General features: G+C 43.0%; 1 long non-coding RNA gene across 1 annotated transcript; it reads right to left on the reverse strand.

Annotated features, from left to right (window-relative positions):
• Positions 1 to 6,680: 6,680 nt before the first annotated feature.
• Positions 6,681 to 11,374, reverse strand: LOC120395457. Its single transcript, XR_005592634.1, has 4 exons — positions 11,282 to 11,374; positions 10,480 to 10,568; positions 9,234 to 9,369; positions 6,681 to 6,717 (listed from the first exon to the last, which is right to left on the reverse strand). It is a non-coding gene; the product is annotated as an uncharacterized LOC120395457 (long non-coding RNA).
• Between the last annotated feature and the right edge of the window lie 6,484 nt (positions 11,375 to 17,858).

The raw sequence follows: 17,858 nt of genomic DNA on the forward strand, positions 1-17,858 counted from the left end.
GTGTTTGTCACATTGGATGTAGATGGGTGTGTAGGTAGCACCAACGAGCTTTGAAATTACCAAATGCACACTCCATGACCATTCTCCAGCTACTGAGCTTGTAAATGAATTCCCTTTTTCCAAGGTCGTTGATGTCAGGGTACAGTTTCATGAGCAAAGTTAGGAGTAAGTATGCGGGGTCCCCCAAAATAATAGTTGATACAGACATACCATAGAGAACCATATCATTTCTGGGGAATAAAGTCCCTTCTTCCCCTTCCAGTCCAATCCTGATCTCCTCAGCACTTTGGTGTCATGAATCCTTGCAGCATTCCATTCATTTGTATTTATGACTCTGTTGTCCACTAAGCGCAGCAGAACAATTGAATAATAGCCTTTTTGGTTCACATACTAACTTGCCCCTTGCAATGGGCAAAGTATTGGAACATGAGTGCCATTGATGGCCCCTGCACAGTTCAGAAACCCAAGCTATTAGGTCTGAAAATTTTCTTATAACAACCATTTAATGGTAGATCACAGTGTTAATTGCCTTACAAATCTACACAACCACAGACTTGACAGTGATATTTCGAATCCCAAAGTGGTTTTCAACTGGACCTATAGCTGTTGGCGTAGCCAGCTTCCATGGGACAATAGCAACCCACTTCTGAACCAGTCTGGATTCCCTGAACTGAGTGTTCTAGCGCTGGAGGTTTGGTGCAAGCTCCTCTCACAGCTCCCGTTTCTTCATTCAGAAGTGATCCCACCAGACCGTCCTAGTTCTCCGACACCAGAAACAACAGCGCACCCAAGGCCATACCCATGGCAATACTGGCATTCACATAACTATACAATGTAAGCTAAATGAATTGTGATTGACCCTCAAGGTCAGCCATCTTCAACACGTCAGAATATTCTGCTCAAATTCCACCCAGGCTCCTGCCAATTGCCTACTCCACTGCATAACCATTTGTGCAGGACAAGATCATCATCCCAGTGTTCCATGTCTTCTACCCGGTTTTCCAAAGAATAACAGTGAGGGACAATGTGACCAGGAAGTGTGAGTGGCAAATGTGTGAAGGCCGAAGACAGAACCAACAAAACACAACAAAGCTATTTCTGGAGTGGCTTCCTGTGATGCACAGAATGTGGTTGCATAACAGTGGCAGTATGGAGGCAGGTATAGGCCCATATACAGCATTATACCTGTGGTCAGCACAACATATGTTGATTCAGCACAGGTATGGGGAGCATGCATGAGTGTGTACATGATCCAGTAGTTGAGTATGCACCCAAATGTAGACATAGCTGAAAATTGCAATTTGAAATTGAATGAAAAAAACCAACAACTTTATTTGGTTTTGAAATTTCTCATTTAATCAAGAAAAACATTGATTAGAAAAGTGACAAAGAGTCCTGTGGCACCTTATAGACTAACAGACGTATTTACAGATCCAGACTAACACAGCTACCTCTCTGATAATTGATTAGAAAGAACATGTTCCCGTGGAAAACAATGTTTCTCACAAAACCCCAATTTGCAGCAGGTTTTTTTTTTAATCAAAAATTTTCGCTAGCTCTACCTGGAAGACCTCTAGCAATTAGCACTGCTCACTGAGCATCAGTCTTGTACTCCCAATATAAAGCACTGTACTCACCAAGTAGAGTATCATATTCTGAATTAGCTTCAGCCACTGAATAGTCTCATGTTGTTGTTCCAAACTGTGTGCACGAGAGTAGCCTAATCTTGTTGTAACAACACAAATAAGAACAGTAAGGCCAATACTTGCCTTTCCAAGCTCAGCCAGAAGAATAGGCTCTTAGACTCATAGACTTTAAGGTCAGAAGGGACCATTATGATCATCTAGTCTGACCTCCTGCACAATTCAGGCCACAGAATCTCACCCACTCACTCCTGTAACAAACCCCTAACCTATGTCTGAGTCATTGAAGTCCTCAAATTGTGTTCTGAAGACCTCAAGCTGCAGAGGATCCTCCAACAAGTGACCCTTGCCCCATGCTGCAGAGGAAGGCAAAAAACCTCCAGGGTCTCTGCCAATCTGCCCTGGAGGAAAATTCCTTCCCGATCCCAAATATGGTGATCAGTTAAACCCTGAGCATGTGGGCAAGACTCATCAGCCAGCACCCAGGAAAGAATTCTCTGTAGTAATTCAGATCCCATCCCCTCTAACATCCCATCACAGACCACTGGGCATACTTACCTGCTGATAATCAAAGATCAATTGCCAAATTAATTGCCAAAATTAGGCTATCCCATCATACCATCCCCTCCATAAACTTATCAAGCTTAGTCTTGAATCCAGATATGTCTTTTGCCCCCACTACTTCCCTTGGAAGGCTGTTCCAGAACTTCACTCCTCTAATGGTTAGAAACCTTCATCTAATTTCAAGTCTAAACTTCCTAGTGTCCAGTTTATATCCATTTGTTTTTGTGTCCACATTGGTACTAAGCTTAAATAATTCCTCTCCCTCCCTAATATTTATCCCTCTGATATATTTATAAAGAGCAATCATATCTCCCCTCAACCTTCTTTTGGTTAGGCTAAACAAGCCAAGCTCTTTGAGTCTCCTTTCATAAAATAGGTTTTCCATTCCTCGGATCACCCTAGTAGCCCTTCTCTGTACCTGTTCCAGTTTTAATTCATCCTTTTTAAACATGGGAGACCAGAACTGCACACAGTATTCCAGATGAGGTCTCACCAGTGCCTTGTATAACGGTACTAACACCTCTTTATCTTTGCTGGAAATACCTCGCCTGATGCAGCCTAAAACCACATTAGCTTTTTTAACGGCCATATCACATTGGCGGCTATAGTCATCCTGTGATCAACCAATACTCCGAGGTCCTTCTCCTCCTCTGTTACTTCCAACTGGCGTGTCCCCAATTTATAACTAAAATTCTTGTTATTAATCCCTAAATGCATGACCTTGCACTTTTCACTATTAAATTTCATCCTATTACTATTACTTTTCAATACAACTGCTTCCACAGAAGCATAGGGCCTAATAGCCACTCACCATCAATTAGAAGAATGAATACAACTTTTTTCACCCAGTTTCTCCCCCAACATAACTTTGAGTTTGACTCATCCTTCTGGATCCTGCTACCCTTGTCCAAGTGAGGTACCTTATCCAGGTTTCTAGTAGACACTGGATCATCCATGGTTATGTGGTTTCTGATGAATTTTGCTCATGCAAACTCCAAGATACAAAGTAAAACTCAGGAGATATGAACCATCCTGAAGCAAAATTGAAAATAAATAATTTGCATGACTTCCTATTTTTACCTTCCTCTGCAGTGTGGGGCCCGGGTCACTTGCTGCAGGATTCTCTGCACCTTGAAGTCTTTAAACCATGATTTGAGGACTTCAATAGCTCAGACATAGGTTAGGTGTTTATTATTATTTATTACAGGAGTGGGTGGGTGAGATTCTTTGGCCTGCATTGTGCAGGAGGTCAGACTAGATGATCATAGTGGTCCCTTCTAACCTTAAAGTCTATAACTCTATGACTCTATAACAGAAACCACAAAATTCTTCAGTCAGTTCCCACACAGAACTTGAACTGAAACTCACAGGGGTATATTGGGAGTTGAGTCTCTGCTAAAGGTGATGTACTGTGGATGCTGGATTAAACCAAGGTATTTTCTGCACATCATTAAAGAAAAGCAGGTAACCATAGAATTTTATTCTCTTCTTTGAGGTAGGTGCTGCTTTTAATTGTATTGGGAATTGTTGATAAAGTTCTTCATTATTTCATTGTCCCTTTTGATAAATTAATTATTAATCATGATGACGATTGGCTGACGATTGGTGATAATAAGAAGCAGCAGCCCTAGTTATGGACTAGTACCCATTGTGCTAGGCATTGCACAAACACAGAAGAAAAAGACTTTCCCAGTCCAAAGAGCTTACAATCTAAGTACACAACAAAAGCCAAACACAGACAGATGGAGGAGTACAAGAAAACAATTAGATAAAATTACCATGAAAGGCTGTTTTCTCTGCACACCAGAAGCACAACCATTGTCATTTTTTGTAGGCATCATGGCAAATGTAAATGTTAAGGAAGGATTTGAAGGGTCTATAGTGAAGTGGCTTTGCAGATGTTTATAGGGACTCCTCCCAAGCATGAGGGGCACTTCGTTATTCCTTGAGCTTGCAGTGAGAAATGTCTGTATTGGTCTGGCAGTGTTTTCAATGAAAAGTCCCCCACCCCTCTCAATTAGGTTTTTTTAGGGGGAAAAAACCAATACAGAAAATTGTTTCTGTCTTTAAATTTATGGGATTAAAAAGAATCTGATGTTTTTAAACTACAGCTTGTGGATGCATCTCTAAATCACTTAATCTTATTATGTACCTCTTTATCCTCATTTTTTTTCCTTGGGAAATCAGTGTCATGGCACCCCTTTTGCAAATCAAATCCAAATCAAAGACTGACTGCTGAGCTGTGAATGCTGGGCTTTCATGCACAAAGCAGGGATTTGCTTTCTTTCCTTCTGAAGAGGGAACAGAGAAAAGAAAGGAGAGGGTATTACAGTCATAGTGCTCAACTGAGTTTACTTTTACCAGAGGCTACCTCTGAATTTACATCATCCAGTACACACTTACAAGAAGCAAGGCTTACACCAGAACCCCAAAATTAGATGTTGGCTTAAAAGTAAAACATTTACATTACTTGAGGGACCAGATCCTCAGCTGGTGTAAATCACCATAGCTCCACTATGTTTGTTTACACCAGTTGAGGTTCTATTAAAATGCAGTCGGGATGGGATTTTCAAAAGAATTTGCACTGAATGAACTTTGCTCCCAGTGAGAGTTCTATCATTTACTTCAATGAGACTGGAGTTAGGTTACCACTGCGCCCAGCATATTGTGTCTAATGGCCTCTTTTGGCCTTATAGAATCTGTGAATCTATTAGCACTTTTGAAAACCCACCCTACAGATTTTTTTTTTTAAACAGGATATTCATTGAAATTGACCTTTCCTCACCAACTGTTTTGGTTTCAACGAATCAGTATTTTCCAACTGTTTTGGTTTCAATGAATCAGTATTTTCCGATGATAAATGTTTCATAAAAAAATTCCCAGCCAGCTCTAGAATTAATTAACAACATTGACACTTAAATGATCTGAGTTAACACCTCCAAGAAGTGGATGAGGCAGTTCACATCTCTCGGAATTATTGGTCCTGACTCAGAGGTGTGTCAAAGTGCAAGATGGAACTTTTCATGCATGGTAACAGAGTCCACGCTTCCAATTAGTGCATGCAGGCTAGTGCACTGTACATTCACACTCTGGCTTGCTGTGTAACAACTAGCTGTGTACACAAGCCCTGAGATTCTGGAGAACATGGTTGTATTGCATTCCCAGACCAGGGACTGTTTTAAAACTGGAATTTTATTAAATGCCATATGACAAATAAACACAGATCACACAAGCTCCACTGCTGCTATGTCTCGTCCTCCCCACCCCCAAACTCTTTTAGAATCAGTCTATCATTTGCTGTGGGGCACAGGTTTATCATAGGTCTGTATGTTCCATTATATCTTCCACTTCCCTCCCACTGCCCAGACTTTGCAGGATAATATAATTACATGTATACTATACGAGGACACAGTTTTGCCCCCTCTCCTCAAGTTTTTCTGAAATGATACCTCTGCCTCCAGCCTCCCTTTGACCTCTTCAGCAGCACTCCACTCCTTAAAGACATAGGGGCTGGCCCCCTTTCTCTGAAAGGTTCCTGCCAAGTATTCTGTTACCATGTAAGAAGGCTGCATAATGCACTTTCTGATCTTAGTGTTTTTTTACCATGAGTAGCAGATATTTGAGAACACTCTGATACCAGTTCACAAACTTCTTTCATGTGCTGTTTCCATTTCTCAATGTAATCTTTATGGTCCTGAGGGGCGGAATCAGAGTTTGTAGTGGGTCTTAGCTTTCTAGACTGGACAAGTGCTGTTTAGCATAGATTTGGCTGAGAAATATCTTATTAGGCAGGAATGTAACTTATTAACTGGTACAGGCTATAGTTTGCCTCATGTTTTTCTTGTGCTTGTAACTGATTTCCAAATCCTTTGACTTTTTTTTATTTGAATCTTTATCTTAAGCTCTGTTAAATACACATTAATCTGGTTTTACTACATATGTCTAAGTGCCTTGTGCTAAGGAGACTGTTGAACTGAAGTGAACTGGGGTGCACTTTTTCCATGGAGGGAGTGGATCAGTGTACATTGTGTGGGTCCAAAAGGTAGAGTGTGGGGCACTCCAGTGTAACAAAATGGAGTATATAAATTGCTAGTCTGCAATGAAAAAGGGGTGGGAGCTGGGAGGGGGGCTCACAGAACCCTGAGCGGAGCACCTGCTGGTGCCTGGGGAGTGGTTCCCTGGTGGGCACAGACAGGGCTCCCTCCTATTGTGAGCAGGTGGTATTTATTCATCCCAGACAACTCAGGTAACTCTGAAAATGATACAGTGAGGATGAGAACACCTATGTAAATCAGATTGTGTTGTATCTCAGTTTATGTACAATTCTTAGTGTCCATAAACTATAAGGCTTTTCCTATTATGAAGAATAAAAGGGCCTTGTGGGAGAGATAGCAGCAATAGAGCATTTACTGTAATATCCCTTTTGTTGTATTGCTTCGTTGTATTGATTCTGCAACCAATCTGTGCATCACCTCTTCCTTCATCTTTCTGTGTCTCGGCTTTCCCCACTCTAAAATGGGAATAATGATATTTATTCTTTTGTAAAGCATTTTGATATCTATGGATAAAAGCACTACATAAAACTAGGTGTTATTATAATGAGAATGTTAGTAGGACCACTTATGTGAGTGGGGACTACTCATGTGAAAAAGGCTTGCAGGATTGTCCCTTTGAGGAAAGTTTGTGCTCTCTCTTTGACTTTAAGTTGTGTAAATGAAACCACAGCCTTCACATTCTAATAATGATGTGGCACAGGGTAAAAGTAGTGGAAGGGGGTGAGGGCAACCCAATGTTAATGCATTTATCAGATGAGTATCTTCCACCAAATCTTTAATCTATCTAACAATGTTATCAATTAGTAGAGAATATTGATTAGGTAAATCAATACAATTCTTGTTTAACAATTCAGATTCACTATCTAGTCATGCCCTGATAAAGACATCCTGCTGGTACTCACTTTCCCAGAAGAATACACATATTCCAAACAAAAAGGAAGGCAAGTTGTTTTAACATAATATTTTTGAGTGAGATAAGTAAATAGATACTGTATGTGTTTGTCACTCATTCAAACTCAAACAATATGCCCATTCCTTAATCTTTCATTTAACTTCTCTCTGCCCTTTCTTGACACTGTGATATTATTTTTCATTTCAGCTTCTGTAAGTTGTTTTCTCTAAGCTCATGGACTTCAGAATTAGTCCTTGATACTTCCAAATCATACCTTTTATTTTTATCTTGTCAGTTCAGGGACAAACAGCAAGCAAAAACAATAGCCTGTTTCCCCCAGTAACAGCAGCAGGTTCATCTTTGTATGAACATCTGAATTATTAAGATAGCCATTGGTTAAATTATTTCAGTGTCAAACTTGGTGTTATACAAGAAGATTCCAAATGATTAGTGTACAAAATACAAACATGCTTTTCAGTATCACCTCTAGATCTTTCTCTCAGCATTACTGCCTCCCAGATTTTTTACTTCTATTGAATATTTGTACTTTGGATTCCCTGCACCTCTCTCCCACACACACACACACACACACACACACACACTATTAAGCACACATATTTCCAAACTGAACAGCATTTTACTATTTCTTGCCTTATGTTTCTAGTATTGCCAACTCTCGCTATTTTTGCACAGGATTTCAGCTGGTACTGGAGCCAGCCTCATGATGATCCTGCCTGGGGGAAACCTGCCCTCTGATTGGCTGCTTGCCCCATTTCCCTTAGGGAAGAGCAGCCTATCAGGGCTGTTGTAGGAAGCAGACTGAGTTCTCCTCCCACCTGGCACCATTCTCTCAGAAGGGGATGGGGAGGAGGTAGCAGAAAAAGCCCAGAAGCTCTGCTCCTTCCTCCTCTTTATCCCTGTTCCCTTCTGCAAAACAGAGTGGATTCTCTGCTCCTCCCCGAACAACACCTGGCCTGGAAAGGGGACAGCCAGGAGAGGCAGTATAACCAACCTCAAAAGACCAAAAAGCATGAGTCAGACCCCCAAAATCATGAGATTGGCTCAAAAAAAACCCACCTTGAGATTATTTACAGGAATATTACCTTGTGGAGGTTTGGGGTCTGTCCTTTGATTTTTGAACTCCCCCCGGCTCCCCAGTGTGTGCATGTGAGACACTTAGTGTTGTCCACTCTCCCATACCTATTGTGTGAGGTGACTTTGCCCCCTGCTGTTCCCCAGTTCCTCCATCACTTTATTCCCCGACCCCATCTGTTCAGCTTTCCCATCAGTTCAGTCCTGCTCCCCACCCCCCAAATCACCTCTGTTCCTCCTGGGTTTCTTCACCCCCTCTCCCAGCCCTGTGGGGGCTGCAGCAGAGTTCCCTCTCCCCCTTTCAGGCTGGGAGGGTTAGCTGTAGGGGCCATCCCACCCCGCTGGGGAGGAGCAGAGTTACCATGCAGTGCCTGTTACTCACAGGAGGAGAGGAGAAGAGGAGCTGCTCTGAGGGGCTGGGCTCTTACTGTTACTTCTTTCCCCAATCACCTCTTGTGAGAATGACTTCCCATGGCTGCAGGGAAGGGGAGAAGGAGAGCTCTTCCTGCCGCAGCCCTGATTGGTTGCTCTGCCCCAGGAACTGGGCAAGTGGGACAGGCAGGGCTCAAAATCACCAGAGGGCTGGAGCTTCTCGCATCATATCCAGAGGCTGAGATCCCAACACTCACGAAAAAACCCACAAGAGCTGGCAACACTGGATAGGGGACACTGGTACAGCCCCCACAGGCCTGAGAGAGGAGTGAAAAACCCCAGCAGCTGTAGGAGGAGCAAAGGTCAGTCTGGGGCGGGGGACAGAAGTGATGTGGGGCTGAGACCTCCTGCAGTGGGGCCAAAATCACATTACTTTATACATTTAAGAGAGTTGGTGATACTAATTCTCTCTCTCTCTCTCTCTCTCTCTCTCTCTCTCTCTTTCACAGACACACTCTCACACACACATGCACACACAGGGGAAGAAGAGTGGGGAGTTCAACCATCCGAATATGGACCGCAAAATACAATATAATTGTAGAAGGGGTGACTCACCATTAGCATACCCCCTCGTGCCTGGGTATAATAGCTCTTTCCTCTGTAGTGCCTGATGGTTGTTCTGTTTCTACAGCAGTTTCCCTCTTCCTGTGACTTGGTCCTCCAGCCTGGTCACATTTTAGTTTTGGTCCTTCTGGGGTGACAGAAAAAGTCCAGTGTCCTTACAAGAGGTCTTTGGTTCTAACTCTGGGCACATGGTCCCCACATCCTTCTCTTAGGGTTTTCAATTGTCCGTAGCCCCTTCTCAGGGGCCTCTCGCCACCTCCTGCAATGGCTGTTAAGGAAACCCAGGCCCTCATTACACTGGATTCTAGTTCAGGGATCTTGTAACCAGCAGCTAAAGTCTATTCGCTGTGGCCTTCCTGGACTTCTTCCTGTTATAGCCGCTTATTCAAGCCTTCTCCCCATGAGCAATCCCTCAACAAAATCCTGAACTAAAAGTACACACATAGTCCCATTTCTGCCTTCCTTGGTCTTGATTGTTCATTCTCCATGTGTATATATATCTTCCTACTGTATTTTCCACTACATGCATCTGATGAAGTGGGCTGTAGCTTACGAAAGCTTATGCTCTAATAAATTTGTTAGTCTCTAAGGTGCCACAAGTACTCCTGTTCTTCAACTGAATGCCTCCCAGGGCTTTCAGTCTGGAAGCCTAGATCCTGCCCTATTATCAGGGCTCACCATGGAATCTTGTTCTATCCCAGTGACTGCTCTGTATCTCTCCTGGCCTCTTTCTAGATTTTACTGCTCAGAAGAGGATCCCCCAGGCCAGCTATCCCCCTAGATTTCCTATTCAACCCTGCCAATCTCTCCACTCTTGAATGGCAAGAGAAGGAATTCTGTGTTCTTTCTCTCTCTACCTGCAGCCTCCTTCTAATCTGTGCTTCATTTTTTTATAGTCACCATCCAGGTCCTTCCCCAGATGAGCTCTTTTTTTAAGGCCGTATCTACCTTCCAGATGCAGCCATATGGTAGGGTGATCAGACAGCAAGTGTGAAAAATCGGGAGGTGGGTGGGAGGTAATAAGAGCCTATATAAGAAAACGACCCAAAAATCAGGACTGTTGCTATACAATCGGGACATCTAGTCACCCTACCATATGGGTAAGAAAACCTTTCAGAGCCAGATACAGTATACACCCCATCACAATATTTAAACAAAAAACAAAACAGAAAAGCCTTCATGATTTTGAGAACAATGATTTTTGGGAGGGGGGGGTGTAACTCTTTTTTTTTTTTACCTTTGGGGTTGGTTGGCAGTCTTGTGTTTCTTGTGTATCTCCAGCAACTTTGTTTTACCTTATTTCTCTATCCTCAGTAGTATATGCAGCTAAATACAAGTTAGTCAGATATGAATTTCATTAACATTCTGTTTAATCCACTGCCTGACCCCATTTAAATGAATGAATATTTTGATATTGATTCAATGGACCCAAGTTTTTACCCATTAATTAAAGTATTAAAATAAAACCAGATCTAAGATGGGTTCCTGCAGTATCTTAATAGATACCTCCCCACAACTTGATACATTGCTGTTTATCATAACCCCCCCTTTTTAATACAGTCCTTCAGCTAGTGTTCTATAACCGCAAAAGATAAAATTTAGAAGCAGATTTAATTAATGTAAAGGATAAGATTTTATAAGACACTCTAGTAAATACTTTAATAACATGCAAATATATATCTTGACCACTCTCCCTTCGTTCACTCATTTTGTAGGTCTATTAAAGAGCAATTGGATTTGTCTGGTAAAATTTAGAGTTTATGAATGCATCAGAATTGTTTCACTCTATTGGGATGCAAAAATATGAGCCAACAAAGCAGACTGAGTGCACAAGAGGGAATATGCTACACCTCCTGATAGGCTGTAGGATCAGGCATGTCCACCTGTTAGTCCAGGAAGCTCAGGAAGGAATTCTCAGGCAGATTTCTTCCTGGATCTATCTTAGGGTGGAATACTTTTGCACTGTTCCCAATACTAATAATGCATGCATAGCATAAATTACACCATAATAAACCGTCATACTTTAAAACCATGCTTACATGTCTACACAGATTCCTATGTACAAACAATGTATCCTTTCACACCAAGTCTTCTGGAACTTGCAGATGTTAAGAAAAAACAATCTTCCACTCTATTCAATCTCTTCCAAAATGAAAACAAGAAATAAGAAAGACATTTACAGTAGATGGAATCACACACAAAATTATTGCAACCAACTCAGGGTAATTCTACATTAGACCTCGTTCAGATGGATAAACATGGATTAATGACTGATCTGGTTTGTTGGATGCCTAGGTGCAAGTGGTCACAACCTAAATTAATTTGCTATGAGCTAACAGAATATGGTCCCAAACAGTCGTAGATATATGCAGTGTTTTTTTAAAGGACTGCTTTCCAGTGCTGAAAAGAGTCATGAGCGAAACTGAGTGGGAGGAGAAATTTAAACAACAAAGTGAATGATAATTAGGAATTATTTAAAGCTGATTTATTAGATTAAAATAAATCCGAATTCCTCAGTCTTCTAAAAAGACTTCTTTGATTAACAAACAAACAAACCGATAAATAATCAATCAGTCCTGATTATGAGGTGAAGTGAAAGCAGCCATGAAAAACAATGGAGAGAGAAAGTGAGATGACAGGAAAAACTTGTATACACATAAAATTATATTTAAATTATTTAAATTTAAATGATTTAAAATGTTATAAAATTACAATATATTCACAAGGAGATAGCAATGAAACTCATCTTAAGAGAACATTAATGGATCACTAAAGCATCATCATCACCAAGTTCGCTCAATATATTGTTAACACACCAAGTCAACTGAAAAGTATCCAGGTTACAACTCAATTTACAAACAATGTACTGAATCTGCAGCTGGGCCACAATCAGTGTGCAGAACAGCCCTAGCATGTCACACTGCTCTAGCCTGGCCATTCTTTTCTGGTGAGATTTCAAAATGGCTAGTTTTGCCTGACCCAGCAAAAAGTTAGCCAGGCAGAAAACTAGCCAGTTGTGAGAATTGTATCACTCTGAGAACAAACAGGGGCTTGGAGAAAACCAGTTCCAAACTGCGGAAAAGCTGCTTAAAAAAAAAAGGAATCAAATCGGGGCAGTGTAGGAAAAAATGAAACACCCTATCTGAAGCCAAACAGAAAGGGCACTGGTGAGAAGCCTCAGGGGTAATATGGGGCATGAAATGATTGGTTGCCATGGTGCTATGCTGATCCTCCAGTGCAAGTCACCAGAGTGCTTAGGAAGAGGAGATTTGTACAATGTCCTCCAAGCCAAGGACATGAAGTCACCCAGGGACAGGGCCATACTCCAGGCTGTACCAGGGAGATCACAGAGGGTGGCATAATGCTGCTCCTTGACACACATGTCATAGAGCTGCTTCTTGGTCATGGCTGCAAAGGGAACATTCACCAAACCCTTCCAGGACAACAATCTGCCTGGTTACACAAGGATCTCATCCACAGAAGGGGAGACAATTAGTGATCGGAAAACAGGATTCTACCCTGGAAGAACAATCCCTGCAAAAACTTTCTGCAAATATGGAGCAGCCTGCTGAGGAAGCACCACCTGGAATTCGGCAAGGATCTTATCTGAAAAATGCAGAACAGATTCTGGTCTGAACAGCAAGAGCTGTCACTGACTTCCAGCCTGACAAACTAGGAAGAAGCAGGTGGGACAACCCAGCCTCAGTAAAGGAAGAAAACGGGCTCCTGGAAGAATGAGATTCAGCAGGAGAAAAGTGGGTTAAAAAGCAGAAGCTTTTCCAAAAAGCCATAAATGGGAAAATGCCTGGTCTGGCTGTGCATTTCACAGAAGTCACCAGGCATTAAAAAGTCCACTACAGAATGGAGGCAAATCTAGATTGTGTAACTGACAAGGTGCCAACCAAAAGAGATGAGAGTAAAAGCCCCTCCCCCAGCACAATGGAGGAGAGAGAAAGCAAGGGACTTCCAGGCCTGCAGGGAGTCAAAGTATAGAAAACACTGAACAGACTGGAGGTGAAAAGCTGCCACCCTGCTGACTAAATCAATGAGCCCCTGGCCCCCTTCATCTAATGGCAAGAACAGTAAACCGGGGCACAGCCATGGGTAACTATTTTTAAAATGGCCAATACACTTCTGAATCCAGTCCAAAAGACCCAGGAGAGAGTCCATACTCACTCGCCAATGCCACAACATTGTTGGCAATCAAAACCCGTCCCCAAAAAGAAAGTCCAGAAAGAAGCCAGCACCATTCCTGCATATAGCCTTGCATCTTATCCTCAGCTCCCTCCCAGTTCCTTAGCATATATTGTTCAGAACCAAAAAAGATCCCCTCCACCTTAATCCCAGAGGTGCCTCATTACAATTGTTGGGGTGACAAAGTGGGAGAGCTAGACTTCCATGAGCCCAGTAAGATTGAATTGCTTTTAGCCCAGTTAATGCAAGCAGAAGATGCCTGTTCATACACTTGTAAACAAGTGTAAAGTGCTGCACACAACTGTCAGACATGATAAAAACTGAGATATCATCAGCATAGACTGACAGATGAACCAGGAAAGCACCCGGTACCCTGGCACAGAAAGGCCAGCCAGATGGGTTTTAAGGATGTGCAGGAATGGTTCCAAACTAAGAGCCTAAAGCATCCCAGACAGAGGACACCCCCAACGAATGCCTCAACTGCTGCTTCTCAGTTCAAAGACCCCCATTAACTTTTAGGACACTAAAAACATTATGATGCAATAAAGAAATATATTAATAGAACACTGGCCCAATCACTAATGTTTTGTTTTGTTTTAAATCACTGTGATTAACTCTATCAAAGGCCTTCTCCTGGTCCATTCAAACAAGCCCCACATCCAGATTGCAAAGTTTGCTAGTAGTAAAATCATCACAAATGATGATGATCAAAACATACAGTGGTTAGGAATCTAATGTTTGATCCAGGTGAATCAAAGAATCCAAACAGTCCTTCAGCCAGTTACCTAAGGACTTGGATAAAATCTTATAAATCAGAACAGAGATAAGAAATAGGTCTCCACTTCCGTACATCACAGAGGTCCTCTCTTCTGTTCAGCAGGATGATCACTGCCCTGCAGCAAATGAGGGGCAGCTTTGTCTCCTGGATACACTCCAGCTTCACTGGAAAAAGTCAGAACCAATAAGATGCCAGAAATGCTTGTAAAATTCAGATGGCAGTTCATCAATACCTAGGGGTCTTGCCTGTAGAGAGCTGCTGGACTGCAACAGAGAGCTCCTGCAGTGACAGCGGGGCATCCAGGCACTGCTGTTTCTCACCAGTCAGATGCGGTAATCCCAGGTGCAGCTCCTCCACTGTCAGCACATCACAGGCCTCAGGCGAGTACAGAGTATTGTAAAAAGAAACAGCTGCTTTCCAGATCTCAGCTGGGTTAGACATCAGACAATCCAGCAGCCATAGGCAAAAATTCTGCCAATGGTCCATAGACTTTCACTCTAACCTGAAAGAGCAGCTTTATAGGAGGGTTAATTTCACAGAGCTGAGTAAAATGGGACCCAACCAGGTCTCCTCGTACCTTCTTTTCCAATGAGCACCTCAGGAGTCAGTACTTCTCAGGTGAGATTTGGTGAATCTGCACTGGGTTTATTACTTCAAGGTTGTCATGAAGGCCCAGATATCTTGTTTCAGGGCAATCCCGGCCTTATTCATGGCAGCCTGAGTATATTGCTAGCAGAAGAGTTGGATCTGGACCTTTCTAACATCCCACCATTTCTCAGGGACTCATATAGGGACTGCCACCCATGCTCCCAAAACACAGCAAACATCTGAGTGAAATCCCAGTACAGTAATAATTTGGTATTAAAGTGCCAGGGGGAAGCTCAGGCATGAAGAGGGAGAGACACACTGACAGAGACATAATAATGATCAGACAAGTGAGTGGGAGACATGGAAGACCAAACAAATATATTGACACTGGCCTTCGTGGTATAAAATTGATCCAGTCTAGCCCCTGAGATCTGGTTAGGAGTAGCCTTCAGGCAAGAGTGCTGCTTAGCAGTGGGGTGAGAGTGGTGATGAATTAATGCACGAGACCATAAAGCCCAAACCTCAGGGGACATGCCCCCGATCCTCCTCTTCTCCACGAGGCCACACCCTCTGCTCCTCTTCTTCCTGTCTAAAACAATCTACAGTGCAATTGAAATTCCCTCCCACGTATTGGGGCCACAGTCAATTATAGCATGGGCAAGTGTCTGCAGAAGAGAGATATGATTTCACCCCAGAGTAAGGGCATACACAGTACACGATTAAAAACAATAGTGCCAATGTGTGTCTCCACCTAGAGGAATTGGCCTTGTACAATCTCCTTCACTGAGATGATCTGTGCTCCTGACCCGAGAAAAGAGAACAGCTACCCCAGCAGTGACATTGGAGCCATGGCTCAAGAAAGATTCCCCTTCCCTTTCCTTCAACCAGTTCTCCTGATTATCAGGTTTCTTGCAAAAGGACAATGTCAGCCCATTTTTGTCTGGGACATTCAAAGAGTTGTACCATCCTGGCAGCAGTAATATTTAGAGAGTCAAAATTAAGCAGCACCATAGAGTCTAGAAGGAAAGAGCCAAGCAGCATAGAGGAACAGTGGAAAGTGGAAGTACTTTGAACAAAGTGAGCCATGGGGAGGCCTACATATCTTGAACAATCTCCACATAATTCCTCACCTTCCTCAACAACTTTATGAGATGGAAATGTTTCCTACAATTCAACCAAGTTATTTCTTGAGACAGGGCAGCTGAGTGAACAAAGCACTGTAAATCAGGGAAACAAGCCTTGACCTCAACTCTTCCCCGCTTCCCTTTAGCGCTATCTAAAAGGTCATTAATTACCTGCACACTGTACCCACCCTTCCTATTGAGCTGACTGGCTGGGACGTCAAGGATCAGTGAGGAGTCAGAGAGTTTTTATCTCCCTCCACCAGCTCAGAAGAACATTGAGCCATCGCTGTAACATTCACATCATTCACAAGGGAGAAGCAGCTGGCATATCCATTTGCCCAAGATGGATAGGGAGTGCAGCCCCAGGATGGTATCCAGCATCGTCACTACACCATAAAGGATCAAGGGCTTGCAGACTCACCATGCCAGGGGAAGACAGTACCTTACTGGAAGATCCAGGTTGGAAGCTACCACCCAATGCAACGCTATCCTCCTTCTCATGGCTCACAGCTCCCTCTTCAGACACTGCCAGCAAATCAGGGGCCTCCAAAGTCTTAGCCCTTCTATAAACAATCCCATGTAAATCTGTCTCATCAGTCTCTTCTTCACCCCCATCTCTAGAATCTGTCTCTGCTTCCTCTACAGGGAAGTGCTTCTCAACCTCTAGGACCTACTTCTGTACACAGGGTGACAGGGTCACAACAGAGGGTTCCTCTGCGGGGCTGCTCCTTGGACAGTGGCAGTCCACATACAGTGTGCATGTAGGGGGATGGGGGAATAGAATCTGGCAGTGCAGATGTAGTCACTGTTTACTGCTGATCTCTTGATGTCCCAGCCTCCTCCCCACTATCCTGGGGTCCCATATATGTACCAGGAACCCCCCAAGCCAGGAGTGCCTGGGCAAGAACCCTGCAAATAACTAGGGTCACCACACAGGGAACATTTCATGTTTTCAGAGGTAGCAAACACTGTATAATCCACCTCATCTATGTGGTGCTTTAAAACCAGGTTCAAGGGCTGTTTGCAGTTATTTAGAACCACATAAACCTGGTACCAGAAAAAAAACATGTCTCACATCTGGGTTCTTGCAGCCTAATTGAATCATCCTAATAGCAGAAACTACCTTCCCATAACATGAAAAACCAGACATTATCATCTCATTGTGAAGGAAGGGGTTGGGGGTATTGGAAAAAAATATTATAGTAGTACCAGAAGTAAAGACAGGAAAGACTTGAACAAAAGACTCCTTGATCCAGAGTCCCCCTTGTACCAAAACACAAACTACTCCTGGGCCAGAAAAATCACTATAGATTTACTCAGTTGAGGGGCTGATTTTATATTAGCATAGCCAAGAACCTTACCTACATTCAGCAACACTTCCTTCACGGCGCAGGAGACAGCCAGCACATATCAAATCCTGTGCTTGTGGATCAGACCACTAAATCCATCTGAAGAGGACCCCATGGAGAAACCCTGTCACCCCATCTGCCAAGGAAAAGATCACATGACATAATTTTTAATTAAAGATTAATTTGTAAATCCTTGAGACTCCAGGACAATCCTGGAGGCTTGGCAACTGTAGAGACAAGAGGCATAAGGCTCATTGGGCCCAGAGTCAGGGGCCAAAGGGCGGACACAGGGACACTGAAGTATTTGTTGATGGGACTTATAGGGGATTATACGTGACCTGACCAGAGGACTGAGACATGAGAAGGAGCTGGCCACCACAGGGTCAGAGCAGCTCTTGGCAGTAGGGTGACCAGATATCCTGATTTTATAGGGACCATCCCGATTTTTGGGTCTTTTTCTTATATAGGCTCCTATTACCCCTGAACCCCTGTCCCGGTTTTTCACATTTGCTGTCTGGTCACACTACTTGGCAGGGATGCCAGATGAAAGCCTGCGGTCAGTGTAAGCTATCTGGCTGGTAGG

This window comes from Mauremys reevesii, linkage group 1, assembly GCF_016161935.1.
Source record: "Mauremys reevesii isolate NIE-2019 linkage group 1, ASM1616193v1, whole genome shotgun sequence".
Lineage (NCBI taxonomy): Eukaryota > Metazoa > Chordata > Testudines > Geoemydidae > Mauremys > Mauremys reevesii.